Consider the following 20,415-nt stretch of genomic DNA (forward strand, 5'->3'; position numbering starts at 1 on the left):
TAACCTATGTTCCTCTCTCAGAGTGAGAGTCCAAGTTTCACAACCATAAAGAACAACCGGTAATATAACTGCTTTATAAATTCTAACTTTCAGATTTTTTGACAGCAGACTGGATGATAAAAGCTTCTCAACCGAATAATAACAGGCATTTCCCATATTTATTCTGTGTTTAATTTCCTCCCGAGTGTCATTTATATTTGTTACTGTTGCTCCAAGATATTTGAACTTCTCCACCTCTTCGAAAGATAAATTTCCAATTTTTATATTTCCATTTCGTACAATATTCTGGTCATGAGACATAATCATATACTTAGTCTTTTCAGGATTTACTTCGAAACGTATCGCTTTACTTGCTTCTAGTAAAATCCCCGTGTTTACCCTAATCGTTTGTGGATTTTCTCCTAATATATTCACGTCATCCGTTCAATTCCAAACCCTCTCTGTTATCCTGGACTTTCCTAATGGCATACTCTAGAGCGAAGTTAAAAAGTAAAGGTGATAGTGCAACTCCTTGCTTTAGCCCGCAGTGAATTGGAAAAGCATCAGATAGAGACTGACCTATACGGACTCTTCTGTACTTTTCACTGAGACACATTTAATTAATCGAACTAGTTTGAAGCAAGCAGATACTGAATATTTTTATAGTGAAGTATATTAATGGTGCTGGTGTCAAACTCGGCCCCGGAGACTTGTGCCTAGGCTGTAAATCGCCCTGGCCCTGACCTTTCCAGCGATGTCAGATGTGGGCCCATGTAATTAGAGGAACGGCTAGCGCCTGTGATTTCGGCACACCCTCGCGCACAGCGACATTCTCGAGTTATTGTACCGCACAGGCCGCGAAGGCTGATCGAAAGCGCGGGTCACTATCTAGGATACACAAGCACACCTGCTGCCACGCCCGCAAATCCGGTCCGGGGCCGGGGTTCAGATTCCGACGGCCCTACATGTGCGCCAGCAAGGATATGTAACAATAATACTTGTAATCATTGCAGTTGCTATTAGCAGACGAGGTAAGAGAGCAGCTAAAACAAACTATTGGGCGAACATTTACATCACAGTCTCATTGGTAACTATAAATTCCGTAAGACAAGGTCGGGATTGAGGAAAAAACAGAAATACAAAAAAAGAACAATGCGAGTAAGGGAAATAATAATATGAGATGAAAGGGAAGAAATAATGAGAACATTAAGAGGAAAATTAATAACGAACAGAAGGCGCACAAGAACAATAGAAAGAAAGACAAATAGAAAGAACACAAGGAGAGAAAGAATGAGAAAGGAAACTGAGGTGAGGAGAAGAAGGAAGTTAGGAGAAGATTAAAATGTGGAGAAGAGGGTTATTTTACGACGCTGTATCAACATCTCAGGTTATTTAGCGTCTGAATGATATGATTGTGATAATGCCGGTGAAATGAGTCCGGGGTCCAACACCGAAAGGTACCCAGCATTTGCTCGTATTGGGTTGAGGGAAAACCCCGGAAAAAACCTCAACCAGGTAACTTGTCCCGACCGGGATTCGAACCCGGGCCACCTGGTTTCGCAGCCAGACGCGCTGACCGTTACTCCACAGGTGTGGATCGGAGAAGAGGAAAGTGCGAAATGAGAAGAAGTAAAAGTGAAGAAAAGGGAAAAATGAGGATAAAAAGGAAAGTTAGGAGAAGAGGAAATTGAGGAAAAGGGGTGGCTGAGGAGAAGGGAAGAGTTAGGAGTAGAAGAAAACGAGGAGAACTGTAAAGTGAGGAGAAGAGGAAAATGAGAACAAGAGAGTGGAAAAAAGAGGAGAAGAGAAAATTAAGGAGAAAGAAAAGAGAGAAGAGGAAGGTTAGAAGAAGAGGTAATTGAGAAGGGGAAAGTGAATAAAAGAGGAAAGTGAGAAGAAGAATACGTAGAAGAAGAAAGTGAGAATAAGAATAAAGTGAGAAGGGAAAAGTGAGAAAAAGGAGAATAAAGTGAGGAGAAAAAACTGATGACAAAGGAAAAGTGTACAGAAGAGGAAAATGACGAGAATAAAGTGAAGAGAAGAAAAACGTGAGGAGAAGAATACAGTTAGGAAATGAGAAAAGTGAAGAGAAGAGGAAAATGAAAAGAATAAAGTGATAAGAGGATAATGAGAAGAGGAAAATGAGGAGAAGAATAACGTAAGAGGAAAATGAGGAAAAGAAAAAAATTAGGAAAGAATGAAAGTGAGGAGAAAGATGAAGTGAGAAAAGAAAGTGTAATGAAGAGAAGAATGAGGAAAACAATAAGGTGAGAAGAAGAGAAAATGTGAAGAAGAAAATGAGAAGCAATTGAGGAGAAGAAATTGAGAAGAGGAAAGTGTGGAGAAGAAAGTAAGTAAGTAGAAGAATAACATGAGGATGATAGGAAAGAGAGAGGGGGAAAAGAGGAGATGAAGAAAGAAAGTGGAGAAAGGAAGAGAAGGCGAAAGATAGGGAGTGGAATAAGGAAGGAGTAGAGCAAGAGAGGAAGAGAAATAAGCAATTAAATAAAAATTAAGGAGTAGCAGAACAAAGGAGAAGATGGAGTAGGGGATGAAGAGCAAGCGGAAGAAGAAAAATAAGACAAAGTGAGAATAAAATAACGAGTAGAAATTTAATAACAATAAGACAATTAATAAGAGTATAAATGTTGAAGTAAGGGAAAGAAAAAGAAAATAAAAAACAAGAGAGAATAAAGAAATAAAATGACAAGAGAAGGGAAAGAGGAAAGGGATGAAGAGGTCGAATTAAAAAAAGAGGAGGAAGAAAAATGAGGTAGGGGAGAATCGGGTAGTATCGGACATCGGGTAGTATCGGACAGTGTGTTTCTTTCATCTACCACCATATGGTAATACCACAGTCTAGTATATAAAGTCGCGAAGCTCAATACGTAGTAAATATGCAAACACTAGGTAGTTGCTCACCACTAGGATCGCTAATATCGCCTCATTACAGGCAATGCAAAATAGTACCGTCACAGTCTATTGTTTATAGCAACCTTAAAACTCAAGCTTCGTGACTGTATATAGTAGACTGTGGTAGTACCTGAATGACATGGTTACGTTTATCTATGCGACATCACAGAAACGTAACCATGTCAATCAGGTACTATCATCGTGTGGTAGATGAAAGAAACTCGTCCGATATTACCCGATGTCGATACTACCCGACTCTCTCCTATATCAAGATCAAGAAGATGAAAAAGCAAAATAAGAATGAAGGAGCAGAAGAGGAGAGATGACAAGAAGTACGAGATAATCAAGGAAGAAAAGAAACTAAAGACGATGAAATGGAAGTGAATAAAGGAGGACAAAAGGAGAGGAAGAGAAGTAGAACAAGAAAACTGATGAGAGAGCATCGACTGAAATGGAAGAGAGATAAGAAAAGTGGAGAAGAGAATGAGTCAGTAATAATAGGAAGAACGATCGGAATAGGAATAGGAGAAAAGAATAAGAAGAGGAAGTAGAATATCTATATGATGTGAATATTAACGCAAGTGACACCTGCATTGCTAGCTTTGACCTCCCTTACATCTTGACTACAGTCGTAGCACTAGCTTTCCCCGTGGTAATTTTCAGCAGAACTAAATTTCAGTTTGTGGAAAGTGCTGCGTGCAATTGATTTCACTGTACAGCGGAATAATGCAGCCATTACGAGAGTCGAACTACGCACCTCGGGGCAGAAGTATGTCTTCCGGCTGCGGTCGTGACTCCCGCCTTTCTCGTGCCAATTATTCACATCCTTGGTGCCATTCCGGGGCAAGGATACGCCGCTCAACACGCTCCGTAATTAGCAATCGTCCGCTTGTCGACGAAAGTTGGAAATTGGAAAAGCTTGCAGGAATATAAATGAGACGATCACAATCATTGAATGATAAATATTTTGTTTCCATATGGATCTATATCAATAATTTATAAGAAGTTCATCGTTGAAGGGAGGTCACCACAATTGTGAATGCCTTGATAGCTTCAATGCGGAACACAAATCTCGGGATCGCCGTGACTTGCATGCAAAACTCGTGCAATGCGTCTCGCATTTTACTATGTGTAATTTAATTTAATGACGTGTCCTTCGCTTTGACACGGTTAAAACAGTTTGCCACAAGAAAAGCGAAAACTCTTCCTTTTATTGTTATTAAATTCACATAACTTTAATAAGAAAACTTTCCAAAATGATAAAATACTCTACTGGAAAGCTTAACTTACTACATAAATTAGTGCCAATAGGAAATGTAAGAGACAAAATATTACTCTCAAAAATTACAGTAAATCCATATTTGAATAGCCTTCTTGTCAGAATGCTACAGCACACTTGCTTTTCGTTTCTGTAAGTCACTTTCTTTTTACTCATGTATAAATTTCCAAACTTCCAAAGAAAATTTCGGCTTGAAGTTGTGAATGATTCCATGTTAAATTTCTGGAAATGTAGAAGGTTTCTTTGTAAAGTTCTGAAATAGTGGAAGGCTCCCTTGTAGAAGTCTGAATTAAATTTATGGAAGACTTCTTCGGGAAACCCTGATGTTCTGCAGGATTCTCTTTTAAGCTCCTAAAAGTTGTGAAAGATTTTCTTTGTAAAGTTCTGAAGTTGTGGAAGGTTTCTTATGAAGTCCTGATGTTGTGGAAGACTCTTGTAAACTTCTGAAATTTTGGAAAGTTTCCTTTGTAATATCTGGAAGTTAAATGGGAGAATTTCTAATAATGTTCTCAAATTGCTATAGATATTCTTGCAAAGTCCTGAAGTAGTGGAAGGTTTCCTTGAAAAGTCCTGAAGTAGTGGAAGATTTCTTGTACAGCCCTAAATTTTTTTAGTTTTCTTGTCAAGTCAATCCTGCAGTTATGGAAAGTCTCCTTTGTCAAGTCCTGAAGTTGTGGAAGGTTTCCTGCTAATGTTCTCAACGTGTGACAGGTTTTCTTGTAAAGTCCTGAAGTACCGAAAGGTTCCCTTGTAAAGGTCTGAAGTAGTGGAATGAGTCTTGTAAAATCCTATAGTAGTGAAAAATTCCTTTGTAAAGTCTTTAAGTAGTGGAAGTTTTCTTGTAAAGTTATGAAATTTTGGAATTTTTCTTGTAAAGTCCTGAAGTTGTGGAATATTTTCTGACAATGTCCTGAAATTGTGATAGGTTTTGTTGTAGTCCTGAAATAGTAGAAGGTTCCCTTGTAAAATTCTGAAGTAGTAGAAGGTTCTCTTATAAAATCCTTAAGTGGAATGTTCCCTTGTAAAGTCCTGAAGTAGTGGAAGGTTTCTTGTAAAGTTCTGAAGTTTTGGAAGATTTCCTCTTAACGTCCTCAAAAGTTATAGGTTTTCTTGTAAAGTCCTGAAGTATTGAATGGTCCCCTTGTAAAGTTCTCAATTAGTGGAAGGTTCCCTTTTACAGTCCTGAAGTAGTGGAAGCTTTTCTTATAAATCCCTAACTACTGGAAGTTCTCTTATGAAGCCCTGAAATAGTGGAAGGTTCCTTGTAAAATACTGAAGTCGTTAAGATTTCCTTGTAAAGTCCTGAAGAAAATTGCCAAATTCTATAAAATCCTAAAAGCATGCCTGGTAATAATCCAATTCGAGCATTTTATATCCTAAAAATCAAAGACATAGAAAGGTATCGCGTATTTAAGTTTGAAAAATTGTGAGTTTAACAGTAAGACTATACTGTTTTCTACGTAGATACTTATTATTTTTTTTATCTGGACATAAGCATCGGGTTTGTTTGGAACACCCGGTATATCGCCTCCTGGTATGAAAATATGGCCTTGCACCGATCATGATCGTGCGACCTTGTCTGTGATCGTGCACAGTCCAGCTGCTCGAACCCGGCTCCTGTTACTCCGAGATCTGTCCTGTGAACTGCAAAACGTGGAGTACGTGGGTCCTGCGGTTCATAGCGGACCTCGAGCGAGATATTATGTAACACGCCGCCTGCTGTTGCAAGTTACATGAGTGGGCCTACGTATGAGCTGCAGTTTGGTCCTCTACTTCACTACAACATAACCTCGAACTATCAGTCAGTTTGTTGTTTATTATGTACTCAGCTGAAGTTACTTCAAACGATGCTGCAATATTTCCAGATCGTTTATTGAGTATTGTTAACTCTTCGCTATAGACCTACACGAATTTAATTCAGTAATATTTATTTTATCTTCTAAAAGATTTACAACAAATGTATGAACTTAAAATACATCAGCAATGGCTAAGCTTTGTACAATGAAGAACAAGACTTCAAAACTAGTAAGCTAAAGTAAATCCTAACGTAAAGAAGTTGGAAATTTAATCAGCAATTTATTTTAGTTTCATAGCCTTGGAGATACGTCATTAGAAAAGTCCAGGATAACAGAGAGGGTTTGGAATTGAACGGGTTACATCAGCTGCTTGTCTATGCGGATGACGTGAATATGTTAGGAGAAAATCCACAAACGATTAGGAAAAACACGGAAATTCTACTGGAAGCAAGTCAAGAGATAGGTTTGGAAGTAAATCCCGAAAAGACAAAGTATATGATTATGTCTCGTGACGAGAATATTGTACGAAATGTAAATATAAAAATTGGAAATTTATCTTTTGAAGAGGTGGAGAAGTTCAAATATCTTGGAGCAACAGAAACAAATATAAATGATACTCGGAAGGAAATTAAACACAGAATAAATAAGGGAAATGCCTGTTATTATTCGGTTGAGAAGCTTTTATCATCTAGTCTGCTCTCAAAAAATCTGAAAGTTAGAATTTATTAAAACAGTTACATTACCGGTTGTTCTTTATGGTTGTGAAACTTGGACTCTCACTTTGAGAGAGGAACATAGGTTAAGGTTGTTTGAGAATAAGTTGCTTAGGAAAATATTTGGGGCTAAGAGAGATGAAGTTACAGGAGAATGGAGAAAGTTACACAACACAGAACTGCACGCATTGTATTCTTCACCTGACATAATTAGGAACATTAAATCCAGACGTTTGAAATGGGCAGGGCATGTAGCACGTATGGGCGAAACCAGATATGCATATAGAGTGTTAGTTGGGAGCCCGAAGGGAAAAAGACCTTTAGGGAGGCCGAGACGTAGATGGGAAAATAATATTAAAATGGATTTGAGGGAGGTGGGATATGATGATAGAGAATGGATTAATCTTGCTCAGGATAGGGACCAATGGCGGGCTTATGTGAGGGCGGCAATGAACCTCCAGGTTCCTTAAAAGCCAGTAAGTAAGTAATATTTATTTTATCTTCTAAAAGATTTACAACAAATGTATGAACTTAAAATACATCAGCAATGACTAAGCTTTGGACAATGAAGAACAAGACTTCAAAACTAGTAAGCTAAAGTAAATTCTAACGTAAAGAAGTTGAAAATTTAATCAGTAATTTATTTTAGTTTCATAGCCTTGGAGAACAGTTTTTCCAAACCTTTTATTTTCAAACATCTAGTTCCAATTAACAGTAGGTCCACAGGACCTCTAGTTCCAAATCCTACTTTCCCAACTTTATTATTATGAAATCATTTTTTTCCAAATCCACGTTTTTCCATATTCATTAATAATGAAGTCCATTTCTGTCAAAAAAATCTGAAAGTTAGAATTTATAAAATAGTTATATTACCGGTTGTTCTGTATGGCTGTGAAACTTGGACCCTCACTTTGAGAGAGGAACAAAGATTAATGGTGTTTGAGAATAAGGTTATTAGGAAAATATTTTGGGCTAAGAGGGATGAAGTTACAGGAAAATGGAGAAAGTTGCACAACGCAGAACTGCACGCATTGTATTCTTCACCTGATATAATTAGGAAAAATTAAGTCCAGACGTTTGAGATGGGTATGGGCGAATCCAGAATTGCATATAGAGTGTTAGTTGGAAGGCCGGAGGGAAAAAGACCTTTGGGGAAGCCGAGACATAGGTGGAAAGATAATATTAAAATTGATTTGAGGGAGGTGGGATATGATGGTAGAGACTCGATTATGTGAGGGCGGCAATGAATCTCCGGGTTCCTTAAAAAGCCAGTAAGTAAGTAAGTAAGTAAGTAATGAAGTCCATTTTTTATTGGCAGTTAATTGTTGCCAGTTGTCCATGACCACACCACAAATCACAAATAACTAAAGCCTAAAAATATCAATCAGGCGAAATAGTCAACCAACAAATTTTTAAGTGTTTCCAAATTTGGTGAATACGAAAAGAATCAAATGATGTTACAGAATATTACTTTTAAATGTTATCTCGACAAAACTGAAAACTGAATTTTACTACGACACATTCCTCAAAATATTTAAATGTATTGTAGTAATATTTTTAGTAAACCCAAACCTCTTTTTCCAAAACCATTAGTTTCACACCTCTGGTTTGAAAATATAATATTTTTGAGATAAATTCTTTTTGGAAAATGGGCTGCGGTTAAATTGATTGCGGAACTAATGGTTTTGAAAAATAAATGGATTGGGAAAACTGTATACCAATCTTTCATAGATTTAATTATACATAAGCTGGAACATCGAGGATCCGATTCCAGATTAGGTCATGGATCTTTCTCCATTGATCGGTCGTGCGGTTCACTCAACCTCTAACAGAAATGAGAACCAAGGCGTTTTCCTTGAGAGCAAAAGTGGTCAACACGTACGACTGACATCCTTACTGCTGTTCAGTGCCGATCGTCTCTTGAAGAGAAAGCCTTCAACATCCCCTACCTTAAGGGCGTTTTGGGACTTGTAATGGGGTAGTTTTGTCAACTAATTATATAACATAACACAGATATCATAGTGCTCATTCAGAAATGTAATACTTATGTGATGTAAATTTAAGAACAGTGTCCAAATCACAGGTTTTTCTAACTATAAGACATGAACTTATTATGGTTGCATTCTGGACTTCATTGTGTAAAGTACACGGGAGATTTAATTTCTTTTTTTCAAATATTTGTGAAATATATTTTGTGTAACTTCTGTAACAAGATTACTAGACCACCTCTGTGGTGTAGGGGTCAGCATGCTTGTCTCTTACGCAGAGGGCTCGGGTTCAATAATAATAATAATAATAATAATAATAATAATAATGCAGAATTATAGAGGAGAATAAGGACATTTTTTATTATGGACGACAAAGACCAGTACATTTTTCCTTAAATCCTCAAGAGAGAGAGAGAATTACATTACATCACAGTCTAGTATATACAGTCGCGAAGCTCAATACGTAGTAAATATGCAAACATTAGGTAGTTGCTCACCACTAGGATCGCTAATGTCGCCTCATTACAGGCAATGCAAAATAGTACCGTCACAGTCTATTGTTTCTAGCACCCTCAAAACTCAAGCTTCGTGACTGTATGTAGTAGACTATGATTATATCCCATAAGAATACGATATAGGATTTTTTTCTCGTTTTGCGAAGATCATGGCCACTTTACGATTTCAATTACTTCAATTTATTGATAAGATTGTCAATAAAGACACATAAAATGTATGCTTCAAATAGGAGTAGGCCTACAAGCATATTGAGAGGTGATTGTCCCTTTGTAAACATGAAGTTATAAATAAGAATAGTCTTCTGTGTTGTACTTTCTCTTCCAAAATCATAAAAGTGTAAGACCGGTGCTAGTTTCTATCGCATGCGTTCTGGTTCCTTGTATTTCAGGTGCGATATCTCGCTGTTGGTTTCACTGCAACATGTCACGCTCCGAAGATGTCCCAAATTAAATTAATTAGGAGTAAAATCCCCACAGCTCTCATTCGTGAGCAAATCTAAAAAAAAAAAAAGAAGAATTCAACGCCTTCTATTTATCATTCATTGACTTGTAACCAGGTAACAAAAGAAGGCTGTGGTTACCTTGACGCCATCATGTGATAAAAAAACAACTGACGTGCGATATTGCGTTGGTTATGATTTCTTCACACTCGACTGGCCGTCGTCACGCCCGTAGATCCATCTAGCGTTACGTCAGCCTCAGGAAGAACAAATCCTCGTTCCATTTATGAAAAAAAGCGAACATTCGTAGCGATGTATTGCTGTCTGCACACAGCTTTCCAGCGATCTTATCGCGTTACGAAACAAACATATGAGCTCGATAAATGCACTTTCATTTCGTTCGTTGCGAGCGGCCACTTCCGACGTCTTTCACTTGTTTCGGGACATTGCTTTCAAGATGGAAGACACTTTATTATGTATTGTCGGTTTTATGAAAAAAAAATTACTTTCGGCAAAAGATCTTTACTACACATTATACATTCCTTAACTGGCTTGTATGTGAATAACATCATATTTATTACTTAGAATTTTTGTAAAATAATTCTTATTATTCATTAAATTATAGTATGAAATAAGGAATCAATTAGGAGACAACTGGTTTGGCTATTATGATGCCCAGAAATAGAATAAAAGAGAGGAATTAATGAGACCACGTGACTATGCGCAGAAGCGCATTACACCAGTCCGCCTATTTATCTGACGGCCACTATAATGACAGACAGCTCAAGACACCGCCTTCTCTTTATGGAACTGATAAAATCTAAAAATCATGGTAAATTCGTGACGGAACTTTCAGTGACCTTGAATTTTATTGTCAATTACTGACAAAAAATTGAAATATTTATGATACAGTCAAATGAGTTATACAATAAAAATTAGAAGTAAAAGAATGTGATAGGAGATTAAACGAATAACTATAACTGCACGAAACGTTTATGTTGTTCGTGATTGTTACTGTGATCATAATTGGAATTGAGAGTATGTTTGGGATTTGAAATAAAATTTTTATATTTCTTTTCATTTGTCTTTATATTCCCCGCATTTAAATTTAATAAGGTAGAGCCTTTCCATTAACTACTGTATTTCATAATCGCTTCCTCATTCCACGAGGCCTAGTCTCTAGACAACAATGCACTTGATAGTAGAAACGATTCACACATCAATATGACGCCAGTGAGTTGTTTGAAATTGTAATGAATAATATATCATATGTCATATCACAGATACGTACTATCTTAGAAGTAAACTATGCCAGATTAACTATTTCTGTCTTTATACCCCCAAATTCCCTGAATTCATTAATCACGCCCATTTGTGTACGAATATTAAATTTTTCTACTATCGCTATCTAGTTCCAAAATATGACATATTTTTAATCGTTTCAAACGTCCCAAATTTGTAATTTTTGTACGCCGTGCAAAAAATGCAGGCTATTTAAAAAAGAGTAAGTTTGTACACTTAAAACAATTTAAATTTAAAAAAGAAAATTAACTAAGTTTCAAACATGTTATTCAATATAAAATACATCACTATTCATTTTTAATAAATTTATACTTATTGCACTGTTGGAGACGTTACTTATGTTTATAACCTTCACTTTGTCTTTTAATCACTGTAGCGTAATTATTTGCATCTAGTAATAATAATAATAATAATAATAATAATAATAATAATAATAAAATAACGACTTATTTCATAATATCTATCTCCCATTAGTGAATACCTTGTTTTTTTAGACACATTAATCCCTAAATCAACAATCAAGATTCTATTAGCCAATTTAAGACTAAAACTCATAAATTAATTTGAGATGTTTGTAATAGAGAAATAATGCTTTGCTTGACTTCCCTGAATCCTCTGGGAAATGGAATACAGATATTTTACAGTCTGCCTGGCGTCTTCCATGGTTTGGACACACGTTAAGCTAATGATACCCATCATTAAATTTTAACTAACGAGAGCAAGGTAAGCATACTTCTTGGTTTTGCCAGACGAGCAGGGCAGGAAGGTTAAATGACCATACCTAAAACAATTCAAGCCGAGACAGGGCTGTTCAGCGAACGAGTTGGAATAATTCGACACAATTTGCTCTGCTTGTTGCGTCAAGCGAAACTGAAAGCAACCGGGTTAACAAGATCCACTTTCTTACTCGCGTTCATAACTGGTGTTTATTAATTCAGTGATAGCTCAGCATCTATGGGGAGATGACAAAGGTTACGTTGGAAAGCAAGACTTCACACAAGTGAAATAAGATATCACGCTTGAGGCTAATGTAGATTCAGTTCTTCCTTCTCTTCCAACTGCTCTTTTTCTCTTCGTTTTTTCTCTTTTCTCTTTCCTTTTTATTCCCAGTTTTCTTTCCTTATCTCTCTTTCCCTTATTCATTTTATCTTTTATTATTTTCCCTTCTTCATTTCATTTCATTCAGCTGGTCGGATTTAGCCCTCCATGGAATATGGCACCGCCGATTATTCATTTATTGATCTTTTTATTTTCCTCCTTTCGTCTTCTTTTTCAGACTGAACTAGAGCATCTCCAATAAAAATTTGATCGTAACTAACATTTAAATGCAATGACGGAGATAATGAGGAATACTGAAAGAAGAAACAGTTCGGAATATGTATGATAAGCAGGCTTCGAAACTTCGGACCCGATAGAGCAGTTCAGTGGGAAATGCGCATAACGGCGTACTGAGTATAGTGCTAAAGCGTAGCTATAGCGGGTGGGGGTACTGTAGAATGAATGCCAACAAATACGCAAAGGAAAACGCTCTGGATTTGAAGGTTCTGACGGATAATTTGGTTTTCATACAAACCTATTTTCAAACTGTGTCTGAAACTATTACACGGTTAGAAAAGTCAGAGCAAGAGATGCCGGAAGCCCTCAAATTAGTTGAGGAAATGACACCGAGAATTAATGAGACACCAAGTACACCGGTTATTGAACGTGTAAAACAGAAGTGGAAATCAATTAAAATTGTGTAATATAAACAGCAAATTAGTGGACAAGAGTCACCCGAGAATAAAAGACTGTCTCTTAGAGACTGCAATGATGTTAGGTTTCTTCGTTTTGCTCCTATCACGTCATGCGACATAGAGCGCAGCTTTTGACAGTACAAACTGTGTTTGGTAGATAACCGAAAAAGATTTACGTTTGATACACTGAAAATGTATCTTGTAGTACATTGCAATTCGGTTCTGTAACTGCACTTCCTAAAGACGACCAATAGGATAAATGAAAAAATTAAAATTACTACATGTTTATTTCCACCATTAACACTGTGCATAATTGAACACAAATGCTTATAAAAACAGGAGAATAAATGCTTTTCACAATATTTTGACATTATCATCGTGTAATGTATATTTACTTTCAGAATGTCCATGTGTGTGTTTCCCCATACTACCGTACACTACTCTAAATAGCAACGTTGTTACCTCAACACATCTCTACCTTTCACTACCTGCAGCGAGTCAACCTATAGTACATGCACAGTAAACTTATTGTACCGGGTCCCAAGTCTCGAAGCCTGATGATAAGATTTTCTTGTGTTAAATTCTAAAGTACCTTGTTTACATGTTTTGACCTTTTATGGGTCATCCTCAGATCTGGTCGTTCTTGGTCTTGGCGTCTCTTGTTTTGTTTCCTGTGAGGGTGTGTTCGTGTGGTGTAGTGTAGAGTCAAAGAGTGTGTGTTCTGAAATTGAGTTGTGTGTTGAGAATTTCGTTAGGGTGTGTTTTCGTGTGTCTGTATATTTCATATTGTTCTAGTGTGTTTAGTTTCTGGCTTTTTGGTTGGATGTGTAATATTCCCATGTCTGTGTTGATGTCTCTCTGGGTGCGGTTAGCATTCGTGATGTTTTCTGCATATGTGGAGGTGTTTTGTAATTTTGTTATGGCAGTGATGTGTTCTTTGTAACGTGTTTGAAATGATCTGCCTGTCTGTCCTATGTAGAAGTTGTTGCAGGTGTCTTATCATACATATTCCGAAGTGATACCGTGTTAAAAATTGTGTAATCAAGATGTATAGAAGAAACAGTTGTTACAACTCTCCCAAAAATACAATAAAGTATAATTGAAGACCTCCCCGAGATAAGAATGTAACCAACAAAACTGTAATTGAAGTAAGAGTTATTTATGTATGTATGTATCCAATGTCTACCCATTTCACTTTTTGTGATTCGAGTTCCGCATATTGCGGATAGATGGCAGGACTGTTGCACACCACTTCGGTGGGTCACGCTATGCATGATGTATATCTGTGGAGAGTTATGTCGTGTACTAGGGTGAGAGTATGTGTAAGTGTTCGTGTAAGTGTAGTGTCTGGAATGAGTGATGATGATGAAGGTGAGGAAAGGAGAAGGCGAAATACGGTGCTGGCATGTAGCCTACTCCTGTCGAATAGCACCAAGGGGACCGTGGCTTAACGTCCCCATATTTCAAGAGAAACAAAATAATTTCAGGGGTATATTTCATAAGGTCTACATTTTCTATCACAACTACAGAGCGATCCAAAAGTCACGCGCATCTGCATGGGCCAGAAAGTTTGGTTTGACTCTCAATGTAAGAAAATCACAACCAATCCTAGTGGGACATCAACGTCTATTATGCAATATTACTCCTGCCCTTCCAGTCAAGTTAAACGACACAATAATCCCTTTTACTTCCTGTGTTAAAAACCATGGAGTTTACTTTGATAAGCATTTAAACTGGAATAACCAAGTAACCCATACTACCAAAAAAGTGCTTTCCATACTACATTCCTTAAACAGCATTCGAAAATTCCTTCCGCTATCACTCAAGAAAATACTAGTGGAAACAATAATAATGTCTCAATTCGATTATTGTGATTTTCTACTGACTGACCTCAATGTCAACCAATCGCAAAAATTACAACGTGTTCATAATTCTTGTGTTCGCTTCGTCTGCGATGTCCGTCGCGCTGACCACATTACCCCATCCTTCCAAACTCTAAACTGGCTACGGCTTAACGAACGTAGAAATTTTCATTCTCTTGTTCTCCTTTTCCAAGTCCTTCACACTTCTACACCTACCTACCTTGCCTCCCGTTTCAGTTACCTGTCATCATATCATAATCTCTTCACACGCACGCAAAATAGCCGCATACTAGCCATACCAACACATAAGACATCATCGTATTCATCATCATACACAATCTCGCTCTCGCGCTTGTGGAATATCCTACCCAGTGACATCAGAGACTGTCGGAATTTAGTAGCGTTCAAAAGCAAACTTATTAAGCATTTTCTTACTGCGTAGAGTAGGTTTAATTTTTACTTAATCAATAAAAGAAATGCTTCTCTCTTCTTAACTTTTACAATAAACTGTCTAGCTTTTATTAATCAGTTAATCTTTCAGTACTTTGATTTTTATTGTATTTGTAAATTTAATATTAATTGTAATTATAATTGTAATTGTATTCTTAATATTGTAGTTGTAATCCCCTGGTAGAGGGGAAGAGAAGGCCTGATGGCCTTATCTCTACCAGGTTAAATAAATAAATAAATAAATAAATAAATAAATAAATAATACGTTCACATATACGATATTTATAAAATGAATTTATTATGTTTACGTAAGTTTTCACATTAGTTACATCAGTTTTCACATGAGTTACATAATTTTTCACAACATATGCTGAAAATGGCAGCCCCGTTCACTACTGCATGTACGAACTCTTTTTACCATGTTTGCGGCCACTTTTTTGAGCACGCATACACTGATGATGTTAATCTCCGTTGTTATGTTCCTCTTTAGTTCCTCCGGAGTGTGCGGCCTGTTTTTGTATATCCTCCCTTTAAGAAGAAATCTGAGGGCGTCAAGTCGGGGGAACGTGGGGACCATAATTCTTGAGAAATTATACGCTCACCAAAAAACTCGCGCAAAAACTGCATGGTTTCATTAGATGTGTGACATGTGGTACTGTCCTGGTGGAACCAACAATCACGTTCATCATTGTCAAGAAGCACTGATCCACATTCCCTAAAACGGGTGATTAATCTCGTTATGATCGAATTGTTAGGCACTGCCACAGCCTTGTAATTCCTACGAAACACGTACATGAGAGCGAATGAAAAAATATTGTTCGACAATGAAAACTCGTTCTTCTTGGGAAAACGACATGTTTGCCGAGCAATAAACAAAGGACTACTGCAAGCGTCAGTGTATACATACACATCACAATGACGTCTAGGTTTGTTGCTGTTAATACCTATGATGCTATCTAGCGGTAGCTGATAGTACTTTCCAACTGCATTACTCAATACAGACACTAATTTTAGTGTGCGCGACTTTTGGATCTCTCTGTATTTGACTAAACAAGGATACACATTTATTCAGTCATTGAACGCAATAATTTATTGTTATAAATAAATGCTTTACAATTACTTTTTCCACCTACATCACATATTTCAAGAATCTGATGTTACTTCCTTTTTCCGTGGAGGTCTTCAATTATTAATAATTAGGCTTCGTATTTCAGCTACCTAAAGACTGAAGTTAAAGACACATTGGGTATATAGTACGCCGAACACAGGTAATGCAACGGATAAAGATATAAACAAACAGGTCTTCGCTTCATGTTCGTGGAGTACAGTCAACTTCCGACATTCTGAAGCTATAGGCCTATTAGTAAACACATGCTTGAGTCGTGATGTTCATTTTCGTCGTGATCTTTGCAGTGAATAATAACGTGCATTGGTAAGTTACGGAATTTGAACACACGCGGATGTCACTTGAAATGATTTTATATTGCAAGAAATTCTTTCACTAACACATGACGTTATTTGTGCATGTTGTAGTACAAGATATTCCTATTGTCTAATATTTTTTTCATGTTTCATTAGGATATTGCATTTGTCGCTCATCACTGAAAGCGCACTAATTTACTATGTATTTTTTTTATAAATCTCCTGAAATGTAGACTATGTCATTTTTAATTGGGGTGTTGGCTACAGAAATTCACTCTAAACGTTGAATTAATTTCCTAATAATTTTCAGATTTTGATGGTAGGGCCTACTGGTTCTTTTAGATTATGTTCAACACACTTTCGTGCCTTTTGATATAATTGCAGTGTCTTTCATTGTACTGTTTTTTGCCACTTTTAGGTCTATTTTACACAATGTATATGTAATATTGTCTATATTAACAGTGAAAATATTAGTTCAAATATCCTCAACTATGCCCAGCAATATTACACGCTTGAGCGTCTTACCTAAGGCATTTTACCTCTGCAATGAACCTTCAATCAGCCACAAAGATGTAGTTATTTAAATAATACGACCAGTAAGAGCAGTGATCGATAAGACTACTCACTATGACTGCGTCCCGGCTTCGACTTATTATAGCGAAAGGCAGAGCGTGCGTAACTACTGGATGTTCAGTTCAAAGTGTGTCATGGCTCGCTGTGTGCCGTCATATGGCTAGTCGATGAGCCTAGAGAATTCAATCTTCCTACACTTCCGCAGAGCTGTATTCATATATGTCAGAGAAGTTGCCTAGCACTACGGCGTTCATTCTGAAGAGTGCTTACTGATGCTGATATGTACGGTAACGCCGGTAGTGGCAGGAATGTGAACTGTTTGGAAACACGTATTGAGGTGAGTTTTTTTCTTACTGTCGGGATATGGGGAGAGGGTTAAGACGATTACTTACGTATTTGTTGACATTAACTTCGACGGTCAACATGGACACGGAGCATTTGATTTGTATTGTGGAATGTTACCGTACGCAACCGATGATAACAAATATCCTGCATACGACTTGGCCGCGCAAAACAGTTCGAAAGAGGTTATGGTAGCACACAGACAGTACAGACCGCCATCTGTTGCTACGACGTTCGAGTTATACCGTACACGTTCTCAAGTTCAGATTGAACGCCTTGATTAATAGGCAACTTCTCTGACATAAAAGCTGAAACTCGCTTCAAATCGCTGACTCACAACAGTGACGTCATGACACAATTTGAAATGAACACCCAGTATTTTGTATACGAACATACCTATACCTGCGCTGTGACGTCACATATACTTCGAATCAAGCAACTTCATTCCAGCTTATAGGTAGCTGAATTACGAAACCTATTAATAATGCTATTATTTTCACAAACCATCGTTGAAATCCATGATTAAAAGTGTTAATCGAGATTTTTAAAGTAAGACTGGCATACACGTAGTCCAATATTGATTTTATCCCACTGTGTGTCAGTAGAATAGAAACCAGTCCTCACATAATACAAGCTCGACGTGCATTCTATTTGTTAAGATGATTTAGCATTATGAAAGTGCAGTAAAGTGGAAAATGACAGCTGAAGATCAGGGAAGTGTTAACTGTGAGTGAAATCGTCGCATCGCGTTCTTATTGTAGTTACAGCCCTCGAGGAAAATTCTTTTCACTTGCGCCATGTCGTCATGTACTGGAGGACGCGTGCACATTTCGAAATTAATAGGAAACACGCGTTTCTTCCTCTGCGATGCTCGCATTAGTGAAAGTTGTGTTAAATCTGACATATTTGATTGATAAATTATGTATAATATGCACCCAAACAATGGTTGAGTGGTCGGATGGGTCAGTGCGTCCATGAAATAAATAGAAATCGGTGTTGTGAGATGAATGGATGGGTGGATAGATTGGTGAATTAAGGTAGAGATGTAAAAGAGAAGCGATGGAAGGAAATAGACAAATACTTAGATGGATGGGTGAATACACTGGTTGACGAAAGTGCCGTCCCACACCTGTGGAGTAACGGTCAGCGCGTCTGACCGCGAAACCAGGTGGCACGGGTTCGAATCCCGGTCGGGACAAGTTACCTGGTTGAGGTTTTTTCCGCGGTTTTCCCTCAACCCAATACGAGCAAATGCTGGGTAACTTTAGGTGCTGGGCCCCGAACTCATTTCACCGGCATTATCACCTTTATTTCATTCAGACGCTAAATAACCTAGATGTTGATACAGCGTCGTAAAATAACCCAATAAAATAAAAAAAGAAAGTGCCTACTTATAGATGGACGAAAGAAAGAAAAAGAAAAATGAAAAAGGAGGAAATAAAGAAAAACACGGGATGGTGGTAATGGGACGAATGGAAGGATGAATTAATGGTTTGAAGGGAGAAGGAATCGAACGGATGAAAGGAAAGGAAATAACACTAAAGGGCTGGGACGTCCAGCTCTGTGGACTAACGGTTAGCATGTCTGATTGTTAAAGGAGCGGGCCTGGGTTCAAATCCTGGTTGGGACATGTTACCTGCTGAGGTTTTCCCTCAACTATTTGATGCAGAATTGCTGGGTAGCTTTCGGCGTTGGACCTCGGACTCATTTCCCCTCTTTCATCATCATCATCATCATCATCATCATCATCATCATCATCATCTCCGTTTCTTTCCTATATTTTGGGCTTGCTTCGATGTAGAGTCGACTGCAGTCCGCCACTGAACTTATACCCCGTCGTGTGTGGTCATTAGTTGCTGGTGGTAGTATACCTTATTTTATTTCAAGGAGTGTAGTTCGGTGGCTCCTTTGAACACCCACTTACAGATTTATGACTTCCTACACAAACACCTCTAACAATTCCATCCTGTCCCTTCGTCCCAACATTGCACAGTTGCCATAATCCTGGTGACCCTTGAAATGAGACTGACGGGATTCTTGGAATTCGGAAAAGATGCGACAACTCTGCCTCCACGTGGATTTGACGGGAGCCTGTCAATTCTTTTGAACAAGGGTTGTGATTGGTTACTAACAGGAGAAGACAAGATTTCCGTCACAGTAAGGAAGACATTTATTTATGACAACCAATTAGTAGTGGGCAGTAGAAGGTCTGTCGGCAAAGTCCTTTCTTTGAAACTGCACTCCATGAAAAAAAATTGAGTATACTATGTACCGCGGGCTCTCCCCTGCGGCTAATGGTAGCTCGTGGAACCGAGGTTGAGGAACACGATGATCATTATGCGGGAAGATGATAGAATTTTGCAGACTGTAGGAGAATTCGGTGGCACCCGCAGGGGAATCTATAGCGCGGGGGGTTTTAGGGCATACACACGTTCCATTCTGGACAGTCTAATGGGCTCACCCAAACGGCCTACGTGCGAGGGCAGTCTCCAGCCCTTGCTCCTCCCCCTCAATGAGGACTAATAGAAGAACTGGGAAGGATGAACAGATAAATGGAAATCTAAATAAAATAAATAATGGTAAGTAAAAAAGAAAAATTGGAATCAATTTACAAACAAGTTGAAAGATGAAGGGATGGATGGGCGATTGTTAAACGGATGCAAAAAATCGGTGTTCGAATTAATAATAATAATAATAATTTGTCTGACCAAACATATGGATTACCCAACAAATTTAATTTATACAGATTTTAATGTATTGCCTATTGAAATTTATAAGTATAGTTTACTAACTTACTACCACAGAAAACAAATAAAACATAAATCTAATCGACATGAATATCGTACTCGAAGACAAAAGTCTACTTTCCCGTTAATTGAGCCTGAATGTCATACAAGTGCAGCTCTTAAACATGGTGCTAGTTTCGGCCCAAGACTTTATAATAAAATTACAATTTTCGAAATTTGAAATGATTAAAATTGAAGCTTTTAAAAAAGAAATTAGTAAAATTATCCATGATATATATTATATTAACAAATGTATTTTTTTACCTTTTATTTCTGTCGACTATATTCATGTTTTTATTGAATATCGCTGGCTTCTGTCGTA

At 37.6% G+C, this 20,415-nt stretch overlaps 1 protein-coding gene across 4 annotated transcripts in view; it reads left to right on the forward strand.

Annotated features, from left to right (window-relative positions):
- The window catches only part of LOC138695008 (mucin-2-like), a 195,364-nt gene that overhangs the window by 72,181 nt on the left and 102,768 nt on the right, over positions 1-20,415 (forward strand). The gene's annotated exons all lie outside the window — the stretch shown is intronic.

This window comes from Periplaneta americana, chromosome 2 (assembly GCF_040183065.1).
Source record: "Periplaneta americana isolate PAMFEO1 chromosome 2, P.americana_PAMFEO1_priV1, whole genome shotgun sequence".
In the NCBI taxonomy this organism is placed as follows: Eukaryota; Metazoa; Arthropoda; class Insecta; order Blattodea; family Blattidae; genus Periplaneta; species Periplaneta americana.